Source organism: Balaenoptera musculus, chromosome X, assembly GCF_009873245.2.
Source record: "Balaenoptera musculus isolate JJ_BM4_2016_0621 chromosome X, mBalMus1.pri.v3, whole genome shotgun sequence".
Taxonomy (NCBI): domain Eukaryota; kingdom Metazoa; phylum Chordata; class Mammalia; order Artiodactyla; family Balaenopteridae; genus Balaenoptera; species Balaenoptera musculus.
In genome coordinates, this window is record NC_045806.1 from 43,466,400 (window position 1) to 43,488,604 (window position 22,205).

The window sequence follows — 22,205 nt, forward strand, 5'->3', positions numbered from 1 at the left end:
TAAAAAAAGTGAATCAGCTATATGTATACATATATCCCCATATCCCCTCCCTCTTGCATCTCCCTCCCTCCCACCCTCCCTATCCCACCCCTCTAGGTGGTCACAAAGCACCGAGCTGATCTCCCTGTGCTAGGCGGCTGCTTCCCACTAGCTATCTATTTTACATTTGGTAGTGTATATATGTCATTGCCACTCTCTCACTTCATCCCAACTTACCATTCCCCCTCCCCGTGTCCTCAAGTCCATTCTTTACATCTGCATCTTTATTCCTGTCCTGCCCCTAGGTTCTTCAGAACCATTTTTTTTTAGATTCCATATATATGTGTTAGCATACGGTATTTGTTTTTCTCTTTCTGACTCACTTCACTCTGTGTGACAGACTCTAGGTCCATCCACCTCACTACAAATAACTCAGTTTCGTTTCTTTTTATGTCTGAGTAATATTCCATTGTATATATGTGCCACATCTTCTTTATCCATTCATCTGTCTATGGACACTTAGGTTGCTTCCATGTCCTGGCCATTGTAAATAGAGCTGCAATGAACATTGTGGTACATGACTCTTTTTGAATTATGGTTTTCTCAGGGTATATGCCCAGTAGTGGGATTTTTTTTTGCCACTTTTAAAATAAAGTGTCTTGGTGTGGACCTCTTTGGCTTCATCTTGTTTGGGACTCTCTGTGCATCCTGGACCTGGATGCCTGTTTCCTTTTCCAGGATAGGGAAATTTTTAGCTCTTGTTTTTTCAAATAAGTTCTCTGTCTCTTTCTCTCTCTTTTCTCATTCTGGGACCCCTATAATGCAAATGTTAGCATGCTTGGTGTTGTCCCAGAGGTCTCTTAAACTATCCTTTTTTTAAAAAAATTTTATTTATTTATTCATGGCTGTGTTGGGTCTTCGTTTCTGTGCAAGGGCTTTCTCTAGTTGAGGCAAGTGGGGGCCACTCTTCATCACGGTGTGCAGGCCTCTCACTATCGTGGCCTCTCTTGTTGCAGAGCACAGGCTCCAGACATGCAGGCTCAGTAATTGTGGCTCACGGGCCTAGTTGCTCCACGGCATGTGGGATCTTCCCAGACCAGGGCTCAAACCCGTGTCTCCTGCATTGGCAGGCAGACTCTCAACCACTGTGCCACCAGGGAAGCCCCCTTATTTTTTAAAATTGGTTTTTCTGTTCAGCTTGGGTGATTTCCACTACTCTTTCTTCTAGCTCACTTATACGTTCATCTGTACCACTTATCTACTGCTGATTACTTCTAGTGTATTTTTAATTTCAGTTGTATTCTTCAGCTCTGTTTGTTTTTTCTTCATATTTTCCAACTTTTTGTTAAACTTATTGTGTTCACCCAATCTTTCCCCAAGTTCACTAAGCCTCTTTATGATTATAACCTTGTACTCTTTATTGGGTAGATTGCTTATTTCATTTTGTTTAGTGTTTTTTTTTTGAGGTTTGGTTTTACTCCTTAGTTTGGAACATATTCCTTTGTCTCCTCATTTTGCCTAATTCTCTGTTTATTTCTGTGTATTAGGTAGGTTAGTTACATTTCCTGATCTTGGAGAAATGGCCTTATGTAGGAGACATCCTATGGGGCTTAGCTGTGCATTCCCCTCTGGTCACCAGAGCTATGTGGTCTAGGGGTTTCCCCCTATGTTGGTTGGGTGGGAAGCTCTGTTGTGGTGGGCCTGACTACTGTATGTGCACTGGTAGGCAGGACTGAACCCTGGCCTGGTTGGCTGCCAGGCCCTGCCTTAAATGGGGCTGCCAACCCACTAGTGGGCAGGGTTGGGTCCCAGCATGGCTTGCTCTGTCGCCCAGAGGGTTCTGGTGCTGGTACTGGATTGCTGGTGGGCAGGGCTGGGGACACAGTGTGACTGGCTGTGGGGCCTGGGTTTCCCAGGGTTTGTGCCAACCTGCTGGTGGGTGAATAAGTCCCTGGTGCTCTTAGGTTAGAGAGAGGACTCCAAAATGATGCTTGCCAGCACCAGTGTCCTCGTGGTAGAATGAATTCCCAAAAGTTGGTACTGCCAGCATCTATGATTTCAGAGGGAGTCCCAGTTGCCACCTGCCTCTCCAGGAGGCTCTCCAAGATCAACAAATGCTTCTGACCTTGGTTACTTTCAAATTATTTCCTCTGTGCTGGAACTTGGAGCACATGAGAATTTTCATGTGCCTTTTAATAGAGTCTGTTTCCTATAGCTCTCCAGCTCTCCTATATGCAAGCCCCACTGGCCTTCAAAGCCAGAAGTTTGGGGGGCTTGTCTTCCCAGTGCAAGACCCCCAAGGCCAGGGAGCCTAATATGGGGCTCAGACTCCTCACTCCTTGGGGAGAACCTTTGCAATTGCCATTATCCTCCCATTTGTGGGTTGCCTACCTGGGGGTGTGGGTCTTGATTATACTGTGTCTCTTTCCTTCCTACCATTCTCATTGTGATTCCTTCTTTATATGTTTAGTTGTGGAAAATATTTTCTGCTAGTCTTCAGTTATTATAGATAGTTGCTTTGTAAATAGTTGTAATTTTGGTGTGTCCTTAGAAGGAGGTGAGTTCAGGATCTTCCTACCCTGCCATCTTGGCCATACCACTAGCTGACTTTTATAGAGTCTCTCTCTCTCTCTCTCTCTCTCTCTCTCTCTCTCTCTCTCTCTCTCTTTCTCTCCCCCCCCTCCCCCCATTGCTGGCTTGGAAGAAGCAACCTGCCGTGATTCCTAAAGCCACAAGGAAAAGAATTCTGCCAACAACTGGACTAAGCTTGGAAGTGGCCCCTTCTCTAGTTGAGCCTCTAGATTAGAGCCCAGCCTTGGCTTAGATTTTAATTTCAGCCTTACAGAGAACCCAGCTAAACTTTGCCTGGATTCTTGACACATAGAAACTGTGAGATAATAAATGTATGTTGTTTTAGGTCATTAAGTTGTGGTAGCATAGTAAACTAATATACCTTCCTCACAGCACTTCAGCCCCTTAACATGTACTCAGCCTTATCATTCTTTTATATGCCACCCCTCTACTTGGAATTTCCCTCCAGTTTCTTCACTATACTTTTGCCTGGCTAACTCCTTTGGGTTTTAGTTTAATTGTCATTCCTTTGGAAAGAATTCTTTAACCTGCATTTTTGAGATGGAAAAGTTGACATACTGGTTTTAAGCCATTCTCATAAGATGTGAACAATTTCCAAATAAGATATTTTTTTCTTGAAAGAATAATGAAATTAATCACTAAAAATTAAGTATATACTTACTTAAAGGTTATTTTGTTTAGTATTATGAATGCTAATACCTCAAACAAGTCTACAGTTTAGAATTATAATATATTTGGATCTCTGTTACTTAAAATTTTTTAAGACTTTATAGTTTGAAATTGATATATTATTCTTCCTAAGGTTATCTACTGAGTATTTTAAAATTTGTATTAACCACCAATATTCTCTATTTAACTATTTGAAAGTTCTTAAGTTTTATAGAGGTAAAACTAACAGTTGTTACAACCAGCATTAGTTTTTGTTATATTTTACTTTTGCCATAATAGATATATATTTATTCTTCAACTCATTGATAGAAAGAAGTAAGACATATAGAATATATGACAATACTTTCTCTTCAAATTTCATCTAAAATGCTTATCTATGTTTAAAAGTGAATGTTAATTGTGAAAATGACTATACTACCCAAAGCAATCTACAGATTCAATGCAATCCCTATCAAACTACCAATGGCATTTTTCACAGAACTGGAACAAAAAATTTATTTTATTTTTTAAACATCTTTATTGGAGTATAATTGCTTTACAAAAACGGAACTGGAGGAATCAGGCTCCCTGACTTCAGACTATACTACAAACTACAGTAATCAAGACAGTATGGTACTGGCACACAAAGAGAAATATAGATCAGTGGAATAGGATAGAAAGCCCAGAGGTAAACCCATGCACATATGGTCACCCATCTTTGATAAAGAAGGCGAAAATATACAATGGAGAAAGGACAGCCTCTTCAATAAGTGGTGCTGGGAAAACTGGACAGCTACATGTAAAAGAATGAAATTAGGACACTTCCTAACACCATACACAAAAATAAACTCCAAATGGATGAAAGACCTAAATGTAAGGCCAGACACTATCAAACTCTTAGAGGAAAACACAGGCAGAACACTCTATGACATAAATCACAGCAAGATCCTTTTTGACCCACCTCCTAGAGAAATGGAAATAAAAACAAAAATAAGCAAATGGGACCTAATGAAACTTAAAAGCTTTTGCACAACAAAGGAAACCATAAACAAGATGAAAAGACAACCCTCAGAATAGGAGAAAATATTTGCAGATGAAGCAACTGACAAAGGATTAATCTCCAAAATTTACAAGCAGCTCATGAAGCTCAATATCAAAAAACAAACAACCCAATCCAAAAATGGGCAGAAGGCCTAAACAGACATTTCTCCAAAGAAGATATACTGATTGCCAACAAACACATGAAAGGATGCTCAACATCACTAACCATTAGAGAAATGCAAATCAAAACTACAATGAGGTATCACCTCACACCAGTCAGAATGACCATCATCAAAAAGTCTACAAACAATAAATGCTGGAGAGGGTGTGGAGAAAAGGGAACCCTCTTGCACTGTTGGTGGGAATGTAAATTGATACAGCCACTATGGAGAACAGTATGGAGGTTCCTTAAAAAACTAAAAATAGAACTACTACATGACCCAGTAATCCCACTACTGGGCTTATACCCTGGGAAAACCATAATTCAAAAAGAGTCATGTACCACAATGTTCACTGCAGCACTATTTACAATAGCCAGGACATGGAAGCAACCTAAGTGTCCACTGACAGATGAATGGATAAAGAAGATGTGGCACATATATACAATGGAATATTACTCATCCATAGAAAGAAATGAAATTGAGTTATTTATAGTGAGTTGGATAGACCTAGAGTCTGTCCTACAGAGTGAAGTAAGTCAGAAAGAGAAAACCAAATACCGTATGCTAACACATATATATGGAATCTAAAAAAAAAAATGGTTCTGAAGAACCTAGGGGCAGGACAGGAATAAAGACACAGATATAGAGAATGGAATTGAGGACACGGGGAGGGAGACGGTTAAGCTGAGCTGAAGTGAGAGAGTGGCATCGACATATATACACTACCAAATGTCAGATAGATAGCTGGTGGGAAGCAGCCGCATAGCACAGGGAGATCAGCTCATGCTTTGTGACCACCTAGAGGGGTGGGATGGGGAGAGTGGGAGTGCGACAGAAGAGGGAGGGGATATAGGGATATATGTATACATATAGCTGATTCACTTTGTTATACAGCAGCAACTAACACAACAATGCAAAGCAATTATACTCCAATAAATATGTTTAAAAAAGTGAATATTAAGATGTTAACAATAAGTCTTACTGACTTCCCTTGTTTATATTACTATCATTATTATGCTAATGAATATGACAGGTTATCACATGATTATTGATTACACACAAGCTTAAGAATGCCAGAAATTAAGTTTTTGGTAGATTGTATTATATACTCAACATTATTTATTCCTTCCCCACCCTGTAGGCCGAGTATACCTTACTGCCCCATCGTTTTGGGAATTGGCCAGCCATGTGACTTACTTCAGTCAATAGAATGTAAGTAAATGTGGTGTACAGACTCTAGAATTGTCTCCGTGATCCTTACCTGGTGTTCGTGCCCTTTTGCAATCCCTACCCCTTGAGTTTGGGTGGGACTTGTAATATGCCTCTAACTGATGGAATATGGCAAAGGTGATGAAATGTCACTTCCATGATTATATTACATGATATAAGATCTAGTCTTGCTAGCAGATTTACTTTAGAGACTCTTCTTGCTAGCTTCATGAAGTCATCAGCCCTGTTGTCACATTGCAAGGAACTGTGGAGAGGCCTCTAGGAACTGCAAACAGCATCTAGAACTGTGGGCAGCCTCTAGGAGCTGAGGGCAACCTTTAGGAGATGAGGGTAGCCTTCAGCTTACAGCCAGCAAGTAGCTGGTGAACCTTTAAGCAGTGGATCCAGTTAAGCAATGTCCAGACTCCTGACCCACGGGAAATGTGAGACAATAAATGTGTTGTTGTAAGCCGCTAACTTTTTTGTAATTTATCATTTAGCAATAGCTAACTAATATAGTGGATATGGTATACCTCACATCAGAAAAGAAGGTTGAAATACCCTTTCATGGTTTGGCTCTGTCTCCCTCAAGCTTTAGCTTTCCAACAAGAGAAGAGTGGGCCAAAGGGAGTGGCAGTACCTTTAGCTTGGGTCACTGAATGAAAAGATTCATGAGGCCCAGCCAAACAGCAAAGCTGTAACTAACCATTAGCCCTCATGTAAGAATCACAGGGAATGTTTGTTGTAAGCCATCTAAATTTAGGAATTGTTTGTTGCCACAACATAAACTAATTAATTAAAAGTTGAAGAATATATTGGCTATTCAGTCTGCAAATATCAAAGCCAAAGCTAAGGAGTGATGTCATCAAGATGGTGAAGTAGAATACCAAGCCTCTGTCTTCCCACAAAGATCAACAATTACATAGCTATCCACAAACAGAAACAGCTCTGGGAGACCACAAGAGTCCACTGAAGAAACTTCAGCAACACAGTGGAATAAAAAACCTAAGAATAACCACACAAAAAGAGAAGGAACGGCAGCTTCATTTTGCCTGCATCATCCCATCCCCCAAGTGACATTACTCAGTGCCAAGAAGTAACTCTCCAGCTAGAAAGAGTTACATTGCTAGGAAAGGGAGAATGGGGTGAGTGACCAGCTTCCCCAGCCTTTCAAGGCACCACATGGAGGACCCATTTCAGTTTTTTCTCACCCAGAGACTGGCAAAGCTGAGACATATAGAGGTGGCAAGGAACAAAAAAGAGAGCAGGACTACCAGTATTAGCTATGCAGCAGGAGAGTCCATGGTTCCCAGTGGCCTGCTCTATAGAGGACCCAGCAGCCTTTGCCACTAAAGAAACCAATGGCCAGCACAGCCTGTGTGGATCTCCTGCAGATTTCACCATTTTTTGCTCCACAGGTATTCGCATTCACAGATGCCAGCTACCCAAGACCCTCCCAGCTCCCTCTACCCTCTCCTGCTGGAGCCTGAAATCGGTACCAGCAGCCAGCCCAGGCCTCTGTAGCCATGTGAATGCAAGACAGTAGTCTAGATGCCTGTGGCTGACCCTAACTGCTATATGAGTGCTTGGGGATAGTCCCTCGAGCTGTTCACTAGCACACCAGCACCCTGCCTCTCATCACTGCTACGTCTGTTCCCATGGCAAGATCCTGTAGTCAAGGTCCTCACAGCTGCTTATGGGTCTAGATTTGGCCTTATATCCAGTCACTGGCCTTATATCCAGGTGAGCCACCAATGGGCTCACCAGCAGCTAGCCTCCCCCATCCCCTAGCTATGCACCTGCATGCCCCTGGCCTGACCCTCATCACCCACATCCACTGTTGGGCACAAACCCATGTGGAGATACTGCAGCCGCTATAGTGCATGCCAACAAACAAGGCCCCTGAAACTGCTGTGGACCTGGCTCTGGTCCTGTCTCCTGTCTTTAGCCTGAACCACTGGTCCCACCTGCTACTAGCCCCTCCAGCTTTGCACCTGCATAACTCTAGCTGATTTCCTTCCCTGGCCTCAACTGCTTTATGTACACTCATGGGAAGACCCTACAGCAACAGGAGCACATGCCAATACCCAGGTCCTCCACAGCTGCCAGTGTGAACCAACAGTTGGCCCAGTCCCTTACTGTTGGCCCTGGCCCCTACCATTGTGTGTATGTCTGCAAGCAGCCCCTCCCACTGTACAGGCACCTGCAGCTGGCCCCCATAGCCAAGCATGTGCATGCCACCAGCTCCAGCTACCACCACTGCCTGCCCTGGTCTCTAGCTGCTAGACCTGGAGGTACAGCTGAGGACCCCCACAACCCCTGTAGCCACTGCAACCCCCCCACAGTGCTCACCACGCATTTATTGATGCTGTGGATCCCAGCAGCCTGAGCTGACAAGAAATCATGACCCCACTCAGACCTGGAGCCACCACATGCCCCTGAATTTGTGCCCTTCACCACCAGATCCAGGGTCACATCATGCTCCATCATGCTCCAATTGCAAGTGAAAGCCTTTCCTTACCAAAGTCAGTCCATAAAGTCTGGAAGGGGTGACTGCATCTTCAAATGTGCAGGAACCTATGCAAGACTACAGGAATCACAAAGAATCAGGGAAATATGACACCACCAAAGGAACATAGTAAACTTCTAGTAACTGACCTTAAAGAAATGGAGTTATGTGAATTGCCTGACAAAGAATTCAAAGTAATTTTTCTAAAGATGCTGAAAGAGCTATAAGAGAACACAGATAAACAATTTAACAAAATCAGGAAAAAATACAAAAACAAAATAAAGTCCAACAAAGAGATAGAAAACATAAAGGAGAACCAAACAAAAATTGTGGAGCTGAGGATACAGTGACTGAAATGAAGAACTCAAAAGAGAGTTTCATCATCAGATTGGACCAAAGAGATCAATGAGCTCAAAGACAGATCATTTGAAATTATTGAGTCAGAGGAACAAAAAGAAAAAAAGAATGAAAAAGTCTATAGCACTTATGGGACATCATTAAAAGAAACAATCTATGGTGTCATTGGAATCCCAGAAAGAGAAGAGAAGGAGAAAGTTTAAATAAATAATGGCTGAGAACTTCCCAAACCTGAGGAGAGATTTGGATATCCAAATTCATGAAGCTAGGAGGCCACCCGATAATATCAATCCAAAACAATCTTTTCTAAGAAACATTATAATAAAACTGTCTAAAATCTAATACAGAAGAGATTTTAAAAGCAGCACGAGAAAAAACTCTCTTATACAAGGGAACCCAGCAGAAACCTTGCAGACCAGGAGAGAATGAGATGATATATTTAAAGTGCTGAAAGAAAAAGCTGCCAACCAAGATGACTTTACCTAGCAACGTTGTCCTTCAGAAATGAAGATGAGATAAAGACTTTCACAAAAAAACAAAAGGTGAGGGAGTTCATCACCACCTAATTTGCCTTACAGGAAAACGCTAAAAGGAGTTCTTCAAGCTGAAATGAAAGGATGCTAATGAGTAATATGAAAACATAAGAAAATATATAACAAACTGGTAATGTTAAGTATATAGTCTGATTTAGAAATCTCTAATACTGTAATAAGGTGGTATGTTGACCACATAACTCTAGTATAAAAGTTAAAGGACAAAAGTATTCAAAATAGGGAGGAGATATGGGGATATGTGTATATGTATAGCTGATTCACTTTGTTATAAAGCAGAAACTAACACACCATTGTAAAGCAATTATACTCCAATAAAGATGTTTTAAAAATAGCTACAATAATTTGTTAATGGCTACACAATATAAATACATGTTAATTGTGACATCAAAAACATAAAATGGAGGGAGCAAAAGGGTAGAGTTTTTGTATATAATCAATATTAAGTTGTTATTAGCTTAAGTAGACTGTTATATCATAAAATGTTTCCAGTAAGCCTCAGGGTAACCACACACAAAAAATCCTATAATACATGAACACAAAATAAAGAAAAGAGAATCAAAGTACACTACTGTGGAAAAATCATCAATTCAAAAGGAAGACAGTAAGAGAAGAAAAAAGGAGCAAAGGAACTTCAAAACAGCCAGAGAACAATGAATAAGCTTTTAATAGTAAGTTCTTACCTATCAAAAATTACTTTGAATGTAAATAGATTAAATTCTCCAATCAAAAGGCATAAAGTGACTTAATGATTAAGTAAAAACAAGACCCAGCTATACGTTGCCTATAAGAGACTCACTTCAGCTTCAAGGACACACATAGGCTCAAAGTGAAGGGGTGAAAAAGGTATTCCACAGAAATGAAAACCAAAAGAGAGCAGGGGTGCTATACTTATATCAGACAAAACAGACTTTATTTTTGTTTTTATTGAATGAAAAATTTTTTAAATTCTAAAGTGCTTTACAATTTTTATGTTTCACACACATGATTTCATTATAATCCCATAATAACCCTTTTTTTTCCTCTACCCCTATATTGCCCCTCTCTCCTCTGCCCGCACTGGTAACCACTGTTTGTTCTCTATATCTGTGAGTCTGCTTCTCTTTTGTTTTATTCACTAGTTTGTTGTATTTTTTAGATTCCACATATAAGTGATATCATACAGTATTTTTCTTCTCTGTCTTACTTATCTCACTTAGCATAATATCCCCCCAAGTCAATCATGTTGGTGCAAATGGCAAAATTTCATTCTTTAGAGAAAACAGACTTTAAGTCAAAAATTGTAATGAGAAAAAGGGCTCAATTCATCAAGAGGATAACAATTGTAAATATATATGCACCCAACATCAGAGCACCTAAACATATTAAGCAAACACTAACAGATCTGAAGGGAGTAATAGACAACAGTATGATAACAATAGGGACTTCAATACACCAGTTTTGACAATGGATAGATCACCCAGATAGACAATCAATCTGGAAACATTAGACTTGAACTATACTTTAGACCAAATGAACCTAACAGACATATACAAAACATTCCATCCACAATGAGCATAACACACATTCTTCTCAAGTGCACATGGAACATTCTCCAGGATAGATCAGATGTTGTCACAAAACAAGTCTTAGCAAATTTAAAAAGATTGAAAACGTATCAAGTATCTTTTCTGACCACATGATATGAAACTAGAAACAAATAAATAAGGAAAACTGGAAAATTCACAAATATGTGCAAATTAAACAACACACGCCTGAACAATCAGTGGGTCAAAGATGACCAAAAGGGAAATCAAAAATATGTTGAAATAAATGAAAATGGAAACACAACATACCAAAACATATAGGATGAAGCAAGAGAAGTACTGAAAGGGAAGTTGATAGTTATAATGCCTACATTAAAAAAAAGAAAGATCAAGGAGCTTCAAGATGGTAGAAGAGTAAGACGCAGAGGTCACCTTCCTCTCGACAAATACATCAGAAATACATCTACATGTGGAACAGCTCATATAGAATACCTACTGAACGCTGGTAGAAGACCTCAGACCTCCCAAAAGGCAAGAAACTCCCCACGTACCTGGGTAGGGCAAAAGAAAAAAGAAAAAACAAAGACAAAAGAATAGGGACAGGACCTGCACCATTGGGAGGGAGTTGTGAAGGAGGAAAGGTTTCCACACACTAGGAAGCCCCTTCGTGGGCGGAGACTGCGGGTGGTGGAGGGGGGAGCTTCGGAGCCACGGAAGAGAGCGCAGCCACAGGGCTGCGAAGGCCAAAGCGGAGAGATTCCCGTACAGAGGACCGGTGCCGACCAGTACTCACCAGCCCAAGAGGCTTGTCTGCTCACCCGCCGGGGCGGGCGGGGGCTGGGAGCTGAGGCTTGGGCTTCGGAGGTCGGATGGCAGGGAGAGGACTGGGGTTGGCAGCATGAACACAGCCTGAAGGGGTTAGCGCACCACAGCTAGCCGGGAGGGAGTCCGGGAAAAGGTCTGGAACTGCCAAAGAGGCAAGAGACTTTTTCTTCCCTCTTTGTTTCCTGGTGCGCGAGGAGGGGGGATTAAGAGCGCCACTTAAAGGAGCTCCAGAGACTGGCGCCAGCCGCGGCTATCAGCGCGGACCAAAGAGACGGGCATGGGATGCTAAGGCTGCTGCTGCCGCCACCAAGAAGCCTGTGTGCAAGCACAGGTCACTATACACAACGCCCCTACCGAGAGCCTGTGCAGCCCGCCACTGCCAGGGTCCCATGATCCAGGGACAACTTCCCTGGGAGAACGCATGGCGCACCTCAGGCTGGTGCAACGTCACACTGGCCTCTGCCGCCGCAGGCTCGCCCCACATCCGTACCCCTCCCCCCCCGCCTGAGTGAGCCAGAGCCCCCGAATCAGCTGCTCCTTTAACCCCGTCCTGTCTGAGCAAAGAACAGACGCCCTCAGGCGACCTACACGCAGAGGCAGGTCCAAATCCAAAGCTGAACGCCAGGAGCTGTGCGAACAAAGAAGAGAAAGGGAAATTTCTTCCAGCAGACTCAGGAGCAGGAGATTAAATCTCCACCATCAACTTGATGTACCCTGCATCTGTGGAATACCTGAATAGACAACGAATCATCCCAAATAAAGGAGGTGGACGTTGGGAGCAAAGATATATATTTTTTCCCTTTCTCTCTTTTATCGGGGGGATGAAAGGCGCTTGGTTCTCCAGCCAGGCATCAGGGCTGTGCCTCTGAGGTGAGAGAGCCAACTTCAGGACACTGGTCCACGAGAGACCTCCCAGCTGCACGTAATATCAAATGGCGAAAATCTCCCATAGATCTCCATCTCAACACCAAGACCCAGCTTCACTCAAAGACGAGCAAGCTACAGTGCTGGACACCCTATGCCAAACAACTAGCAAGACAGGAACACAACCCCATCCATTAGCAGAGAGGCTGTCTAAAATCATAATAAGGCCACAGACACCCAAAAACACACCACCAGACGTGGAGCTGCCCCCAGAAAGACAAGATCCAGGCTCATCCACCAGAACACAGGCACTAGTCCCCTCCACCAGGAACCCTACACAACCCACTGAACCAACCATAGCCACTGCGGGCAGACACCAAAAAAAAAACGGGAACTACGAAGGTGCAGCCTGCGAAAAGAAGACCCCAAACACAGTAAGTTAAGCAAAATGAGAAGACAGAAAAACACACAGCAGATGAAGGAGCAAGGAAAAAACCCACCAGACCTAAAAAATGAAGAGGAAATAGGCAGGCTACCTGAGAAAGAATTCAGAATAATGATAGAAAAGATGATCCAAAATCTTGGAAATAGAATAGAGAAAATGCAAGAAACGTTTAACAAGGACCTAGAAGAACTAAAGAGCAAACAAACAATGATGAACAACACAGTAGATGAAATTAAAAATTCTCTAGAAGGTGTCAATAGCAGAATAACTGAGGCAGAAGAACGGATAAGTGACCTGGAAGAAAAAATAGTGGAAATAACTACTGCAGAGCAGAATAAAGAAAAAAGAATGAAAAGAACTGAGGACAGTCTCAGAGACCTCTGGGACAACATTAAATGCACCAACATTCAAATTATAGGGGTCCTAGAAGAAGAAAAAAAGAAAGGGACTGAGAAAATATTTGAAGAGGTTATAGTTGAAAACTTCCCTAATATGGGAAAAGAAATAGTTTATCAAGTCCAGGAAGCACAGAGAGTCCCATACAGGATAAATCCAAGGAGAAACACACCAAGACACATATTAATCAAACTATCAAAAATTAAATACAAAGAAAAAATATTAAAAGCAGCAAGGGATAAACAACAAATAACACACAAGGGAATCCCCATAAGGTTAACACCTGATCTTACAGCAGAAACTCTGCAAGCCAGAAGGGAGTGGCAGGACATTTTTAAAGTGATGAAGGAGAAAAACCTACAACCAAGATAACTCTACCCAGCAAGGATCTCATTCAGATTTGATCGAGAAATTAAAACCTTTACAGACAAGCAAAAGCTAAGAGAATTCAGCACCACCAAACCAGCTTTACAACAAATGCTAAAGGAACTTCTCTAGGCAGGAAACACAAGAGAAGGAAAAGACCTACAATAACAAACCTGAAACAATTAAGAAAACGGTAATAGGAACATACATATTGATAACTACCTGAAAGGTAAATGGATTAAATGCTCCAACCAAAAGACATAGACTGGCTGAATGGATACAAACACAAGACCAATATACATGCTGTCCAAAAGAGACCCACTTCAGACCTAGGGACACATACAGACTGAAAGTGAGGGGATGGAAAAAGGTATTCCATCCAAATGCAATTCAAAAGAAAGCTAGAGTAGCAATTCTCATATCAGACAAAATAGACTTTAAAATAAAGACTATTACAAGAGACAAAGAAGGACACTACATAATGATCAAGGGATCGATCCAAGAAGAAGATATAAAAATTGTAAATATTTATGCACCCAACATAGGAGCACCTCAATACATAAGGCAAATACTAACAGCCATAAAAGGGGAGATCGACAGTAACACAATGATAGTAGGGGACTTTAACACCCCACATTCACCAATGGACAGATTATCCAAAATGAAAATAAATAAGGAAACACAAGCTTTAAATGATACATTAAACAAGATGGACTTAATTGACATTTATAGGACATTCCATCCAAAAACAACAGAATACAAATTCTTCTCAAGTGCTCATGGAACAATCTCCAGGATAGATCATACCTGGGTTCACAAATCAAGCCTTGGTAAATTCAAGAAAATTGAAATCGTATCAAGTATCTTTTCCGACCACAACGCTATGAGACTAGATATAAATTAGAGGAAAAAATCTGTCAAAAATACAGACACATGCAGGCTAAACAATACACTACTAAATAACCAAGAGATCACTGAAGAAATCAAAGAGGACATCAAAAAATACCTACAAAAAAATGACAATGAAAACACAACGACCCAAAACCTATGGGATGCAGCAAAAGCAGTTCTAAGAGGGAAGTTTATAGCAATACAATCCTACCTTAAGAAACAAGAAGCAACTCAAATAAACAACCTAACCTTACACCTAAAGCAATTAGAGAAAGAAGAACAAAAAACTCCAAAGTTAGCAGAAGGAAAGAAATCATAAAGATCAGATCAGAAATAAATGAAAAAGAAATGAAGGAAACGATAGCAAAGATCAATAAAACTAAAAGCTGGTTCTTTGAGAAGATAAACAAAATTGATCAACCATTAGCCAGACTCATCAAGGAAAAAAGGGAGAAGACTCAAATCAATAGAATTAGAAATGAAAAAGGAGAAGTAACAACTGACACTGCAGAAATACAAAGGATCATGAGAGATTACTACAAGCAACACTAGGCCAATACAATGGACAACCTGGAAGAAATGGACAAATTCTTAGAAATGCACAACCTTCTGAGACTGAATCAGGAAGAAATAGAAAATATGCACAGACCTATCACAAGCACTGAAATTGACGCTGTGATTAAAAATATTCCAACAAACAAAAGCCCAGGAACAGATGGCTTCACAGGTGAATTCTATCAAACATTTAGAGAAGTGCTAACACCTATCCTTCTCAAACTCTTCCAAAATATAGCAGAGGGAGGAACACTCCCAAATTCATTGTACGAGGCCAGTATCACCCTGATACCAAAACCAGACAAAGATGTCACAAAGAAAGAAAACTACAGGCCAATATCCCTGATGAACATAGATGCAAAAATCCTCAACAAAATACTAGCAAACAGAATCCAACAGCACATTAAAAGGATCATACACCATGATCAAGTGGGGTTTATCCCACGAATGCAAGGATTCTTCAATATACGCAAATCAATCAATGTGATACACCATATTAACAAATTGAAGGAGAAAAAATATATGATCATCTCAATCAATGCCGAGAAAGCTTTCGACAAAATTCAACACCCATTTATCATTAAAACCCTGCAGAAAGTAGGCATAGAGGGAACTTTCCTCAACATAATAAAGGCCATATATGACAAACCCACAGCCAACATCGTCCTCAGTGGTGAAATACTGAAACCATTTACACTAAGATCAGGAACAAGAAAAGGTTGCCCACTCTCACCACTATTATTCAACACAGTTTTGGAAGTTTCAGCCACAGCAATCAGAGAAGAAAAAGAAATAAAAGGAATCCAAATCGGAAAAGAAGTAAAACTGTCACTGTTTGCAGATGACATGATACTATACATAGAGAATCCTAAAGATGCTACCAGAAAACAACTAGAGCTAATCAATGAATTTGGTAAAGTAGCAGGATATAAAATTAATGCACAGAAATCTCTAGCATTCCTATAGACTATTGATGAAAAATCTGAAAGTGAAATTAAGGAAACACTCCCATTTACCATTGCAACAAAAAGAATAAAATATCTAGGAATAAACATACCTAAGGAGACAAAAGACCTGTATGCAGAAAATTATAAGACACTGATGAAAGAAATTAAAGATGATACAAATAGATGGAGAGATATACCATGTTCTTGGATTGGAAGAATCAACATTGTGAAAATAACTCTAGTACCCAAAGCAATCTACAGATTCAGTGCAATCCCTATCAAACTACCACTGGCATTTTTCACAGAACTAGAACAAAAAATTTCACAATTTGTATGGAAACACAAAAGACCCCGAAAAGCCAAAGCAATCTTGAGAAAGAAAAACAGAGCTGGAAGAATCAGGCTCCCTGACTTCAGACTATACTACAAAGCTACAGTAATCAAGACAGTTTGGTACTGGCACAAAAACAGAAGTATAGATCAATGCAACTGGATAGAAAGCCCAGAGAGAAACCCACGCACATATGGTCACCTTATCTTTGATAAAGGAGGCAAGAATATACAGTGGAGAAAAGACAGCCTCTTAAGTATGTGGTTCTGGGAAAATTGGACAGGTACATGTAAAAGTATGAAATTAGAACACTCCCTAACACCATACACAAAAATAAACTCAAAATGGATTAAAGACCTAAATGTAAGGCCAGACACTATCAAACTCTTAGAGGAAAACCTAGGCAGAACAGTCTATGACATAAATCACAGCAAGATCCTTTTTGACCCACCTCCTAGAGAAATGGAAATAAAAACAAAAATAAACAAATGGGACCTAATGAAACTTAAAAGCTTTTGCACAGCAAAGGAAACCATAAACAAGACGAAAAGACAACTCTCAGAATGGGAGAAAATATTTGCAAATGAAGCAATGGACAAAGGCTTAATCTCCAAAATTTACAAGCAGCTCATGCAGCTCAATATCTAAAAAACAACCCATTACAAAAATGGGGAGAAGACCTAAATAGACATTTCTCCAAAGAAGATATACAGATTGCCAACAAACACATGAAAGAATGCACAGCATCATTATTCATTAGAGAAATGCAAATGAAAACTACAATGAGATATCATCTCACACCAGTCAGAATGGCCATCATCAAAAAATCTACAAACAATAAATGCTGGAGTGGGTGTGGAGAAAAGGGAACCCTCTTGCACTTTTGGTGGGAATGTAAATTGATACAGCCACTATGGAGAACATTATGGAGGTTCCTTAAAAAACTAAAAATAGAACTACCATATGACCCATCATTCCCACTACTGGGCATATACCCTGAGAAAACCACAATTCAAAAAGAGTCATGTACCAAAATGTTCATTGCAGCTCTATTTACAATAGCCAGGACATGGAAGCAACCTAAGTGTTCCATCAACAGATGAATGGATAAAGAAGATGTGGCACATATATACAATGGAATATTACTCAGCCATAAAAAGAAACGAAATTGAGTTATTTGTAATGAGGTGGATGGACCTAGAGTCTGTCATACAGAGTGAAGTAAGTCAGAAAGAGAGAAACAAATACCGTATCCTAACACATATATATGGAACCTAAAAAACAAACAAACAAAAAGATGGTCATGAAGAACCTAGGGGCAAGACGGGAATAAAGACGCAGACCTACTAGAGAATGGACTTGAGGATATGGGGAGGGGGAAGGGTAAGCTGGGACGAAGTGAGAGAGTGGCATGGACATATATACACAACCAAACGTAAAATAGATAGCTAGTGGGAAGCAGCCGCGTAGCACAGGGAGATAAGCTTGGTGCTTTGTGACCACCTAGAGGGGTGGGATATGGGGGGTGGGAGGGAGGGAGACGCAAGAGGGAAGAGATATTGGAACATATGTATATGTATAACTGATTCACTTTGTTATAAAGCAGAAACACACTATTGTAAAGCAATTATACTCCAATAAAGATGTTAAAAAAAAACTCTCCAATATTTAATAATTGTGTTGAGGCAGAGAAGCCAGCATAAAATATCTCCAGAATATGAGGCTCACAGTAAAGACTTCATGAATGCATCCCTCTCATAAAATATTACTACCCTCTATTTCTGAAGTGTGTACAATGAGCTAGGTCCATTTTGAAAAGTGTTGGTGGTCTAAATTACTTTCTGCCCTCAAAAAGCCCACAGCCTAAAGCAAGAGAGAGAAAGCATAAATAATTATCTTATCCAAATATCATATACTCTTATAAGTATAATAAAGGGATGTTTCTGAAAGAGGTGAATTCCGAGTTGACAGCAAAGGACAAGTTGGAATTAGTTAAACGGGTGAAGTCAGGGGAGGGATTTTCAGGCCGAGGAACTTGTCTTTCTGCAAGAACAGAGGGATGAGACTGCATGACATGTTTGGAGAACTGGCTAGAGCTGAGGATGAATGTGAGGAGGTGTCAGGAGTCCTAGCTGGAGAAGAGAGAGGTCCACAGGAGACAGATCACAAATGGCCTTGTATGCAAGGAGTCAGGACTTTATCCTGTGGGCAGTGAGGCCAATTAGAGGGACCTGGCCTTGTATGCCATTTGGGGGCCAGGTGTGGAGAGTGGTGTTACATGCACCATATATTCAGAGCCTGGAGCCAGGAGGGGGTATTACTTCTTTAATAACCCCAAAAGTATCTGCTTCACAGACCTGACAGTGGAGCTCTAGGTCTCAGAGGGAGGGCAGAGATGGCTCTAGGTCTAAGGGTCTGAGTTCCATTACAGCAAGGTCCAGAAGACATGTGATTTTCCTCATTTTCAGATTGTTCAGTAACAGACATGGTTTAGGCTATGTTTGTCAAAACCGGATTTGTCTGATTCTTACAACAGGCTTACTTAATAGCTACCAGGCTGTGTGAAAGTGACCAAAATTATGTTCTAAATGCATTACATTATCTAATTTACCCACAGTCTCATTACTCTTCTCTATCTGCCTCTCCTCACTCTTACCATTGCCTACTTTTCTGAAAGAAAAATAAAGCTTTCCTATTTGTAAAAGGTGTTTAAATATATAGTCATGTATGAGACTTCTAAACAGTAGCTATTTAAGCTTAGCCAAAATAAGAGATTTCTGTCAAATAGAAGTTATCATTTATTGTATCTACTAATGGGTTTGGTCTGCTATTTTACCTTTCTCAAACTAAAAAATGTGGACAAATCAGGGTACAGATGATTTTTTCCAGCACTTTGACTTATTCACATTTAACCTAATGCATTTTCAAGTTGGAAAGATTTGTCACTCATGGCCTTTTCCCAAATTATTTCCTCTGTAAAAAATATGACCAGCTCAGCACCCAAAGAAGTGAGTTCCATTAATTATCCTTTTTAGATGGAAAATCAGTAGCTGAGAGAAAAATGGAAATTCAAACCATGTTGTTTCACTCAGTTAGCAGCAGTGAGCAAATCCAGGATGAAGGGACATATTTAAGAAACTTAGTTTACAAGCAAAGCATGGTCTTTTAAGATTTACATTGCCTAGTAGCAGAGAGGCTTTTGCCAGAACCCTTTAGCCTGTGGCTATGTTTGAACCATGCACAAATTGGGCATTAGTTCCATGTGATATAAGTTAGTTGTCTTTATTAATAGTGGAATTCAACCTTTCTGTCTAAACCATCTTTAAATCCAACTTCTTCAGGGACAGGGGTTTGCCATCCTTTTGCTAGGCATTTTTTAAAAATCCCATTACAAATTCCATTCAGTCAGAAAATAAGAATATCACTGCTAAAAATTAACATAAAAATATTTTAGTTATTACAGTAGCAAAGAGAGTCATGAATTTAACCTATTGCTAATAGCTGTGGAATCAAGGAAAAGTCTGTTTTGTCTTGCTCTACTAGGGTAAAAAATGATTATGTGTGTATATTTCTATAAATAAAGTATTATGTAATTGTCTCATTAGGATGGAAGCCTCATGAAGGTGGACAATTTGCCTGTTTTATTCACTTCTGAATCTCTATTTAATAAAGTGTTTAAAAGTCACAGAGATGTTGTAAGGATTAAATGAGAATTTTTGTTTAAAATTGTATATCTAGCTAGAAAAAAATAGTGGCACATATGTAAAAGTGCCTAACCTAGGGTAGGGAACTCAATGACATTTAAGTTGACACCAAATCTAAAGAGGAAGTTTGAGGAGAAGTAGAAGATTTCCCTAAGCCATCCTCGAATTGGAGCCCAAGTAGTCCACAGGCAAAATAATTCTTTCCCTACTGCTCTGAATGGGGTATATTCTTAGGAATATAGGTGGTCATCTTGCAGGCAGCTAATAGATGGCATTGTTCCCATCAGATGGTAGTATTGAGCCTGCCAGAAAATTCTACTTACCATGAGGACCTCCTTAGTCTGAAACATTTTCTCTGCAAGTCCGAGGAAATCTTGACCTGGTTCACAGAGCAGGATGGGTGAGGAAGGGAACCACCTTTTACTGAGGACCTACTACATGCCTAGCTTTACCAAGGATCTCATTTGTTTCCTACTTTAGCTTTATAACAACCATTAATATTCATTGAGTACTTACTGTATGCTAGGCACTGTTCTAAGCGCTTTACACGGATTAACTCAATAATTCTTCACACCAACCCAAGGAGGTGTAAGTATTTTTGTTACCTCCAATGGACAGAAGAGGATACCCACACACAGAGACGTTAAATATGCTCACGGTCACACAACTTGTAAGTGGTAGAGACAGTATTCAAAACCAGGTGGTGTGGGTTCCAGTGTCTAGGCTTTAAACTGCCTCCCTAGAGAAGGATTATTATCCTCATTATTACAGAGGAGCTTAAAGCTCCATAAATGAAGTGACTTCCCCAGGTCACCTTAACAGAGCTGTCTGATTCCAAAGCTGAGGGTGCTTTACTTTTCCTTATATGGTTTTGCTTCAATTTCACCTCAATAAAAATAATAAATCTAGCAGCTAACATTTATTGAATGCTTACTGTATGGCAGGCATTATTTTAGGTGCTTCATATGGATTATCTCATTTAATCTTCATAACACTTTGAGGTAGTGCTTTTTATTAGCCCCCTTTTAGAGATGAAGCTTGAGAGGGGTCAAGTAACTTGTATAGGTGACATAGTAAGTTGGTGGACTCAGGATCTAAAACCTGATTTATTTGCCTAAAGAGTTGAAGTCCTTATCTACTCTACCATACTCCTTCCCTAGAAAGATTGCCCTCTTCCCCAATAGGTCCCATCCCTACTATTCCCGCTGAAGTCATGAGATAGAGCTGAGACTACTCTTACTCCTTGTGTTGCTGGGTCTGCCAAGTCTGCAAGGGGAAGGATGTAATGACAAGCTCCCTCCCAAAACACAAATGGTGTGAATATTGTATCTTTCAGGCTCAGGCATGAACTACATGCTTACCATCAATTCAGATTTTTGTCAATAGGAATGAGACTGACAGAAATAGGCCAAAGTGTTTTCCTTTTTTTAAAAAAGCACTTTTATTGAGAAATAATTCATATACCATACAGCTCACTCATTTAAAGTGTACAATTCAATGGTTTATGGTATATTCACAGAGTTGGGCAACCTTGATGACAATCTAATTTTAGAATATTTTCATCACCCCAGAAAGAAACCCCATGCCCATTAGCAATCATTCCTCATTTTTCCCAGCCCACCAGCCTTTGGCAATCTGCTTTCTGCCTCTGTAGGTTTGCCTATTCTAGACATTTCATATAAATGGAATCATACAATATGTGATCTTTTGTGACTGGCTTCTTTCACTTAGCATAACATTTTCAAGGTTCATCCATGTTGTGGCAGGTATCAGTACCTCATTCCTTTTTATGGCTGAATAATATCCCAACAAAGTTTGTTTATCCCTTCCTCAGCTGATGGACATTTAGGTTGTTTCTACTTTATGGCTGTTATGAATAATGCAGCTTTGAACATTTGTGTACGTTTTTGTTTGAATGCCTGTTTTCAATTCTCTTGGCTATATGCCTAGGAGTGGTATTGCTAAGTCATATGGAAACTCTATGTTTAGCATTTAAAGAAACTGCCAAATTGTTTTCCAATATGGCCACATCATTTTACATTTTACCCACCAGCAATGTATGTGTTTCAATTTCTCCATACCCTCACCAACACTTATTATTGTTTGCCTTTTCTATTATAGCCATCATAGTCAGTATGAACTGGTATCTCATTGTGGTTTTGATTTGTATTTCCTTAGTGTTGAGTATTTTTCCCTGTGCTTATTGGTCATTTGCATATATTCTTCAGAGAAACGTCTATTCTGATAAAAAGAAAAAGTCTTTGCCCATTTTTAATTGGTTATTTTTGCATTGTAAGAGTTTTTTATG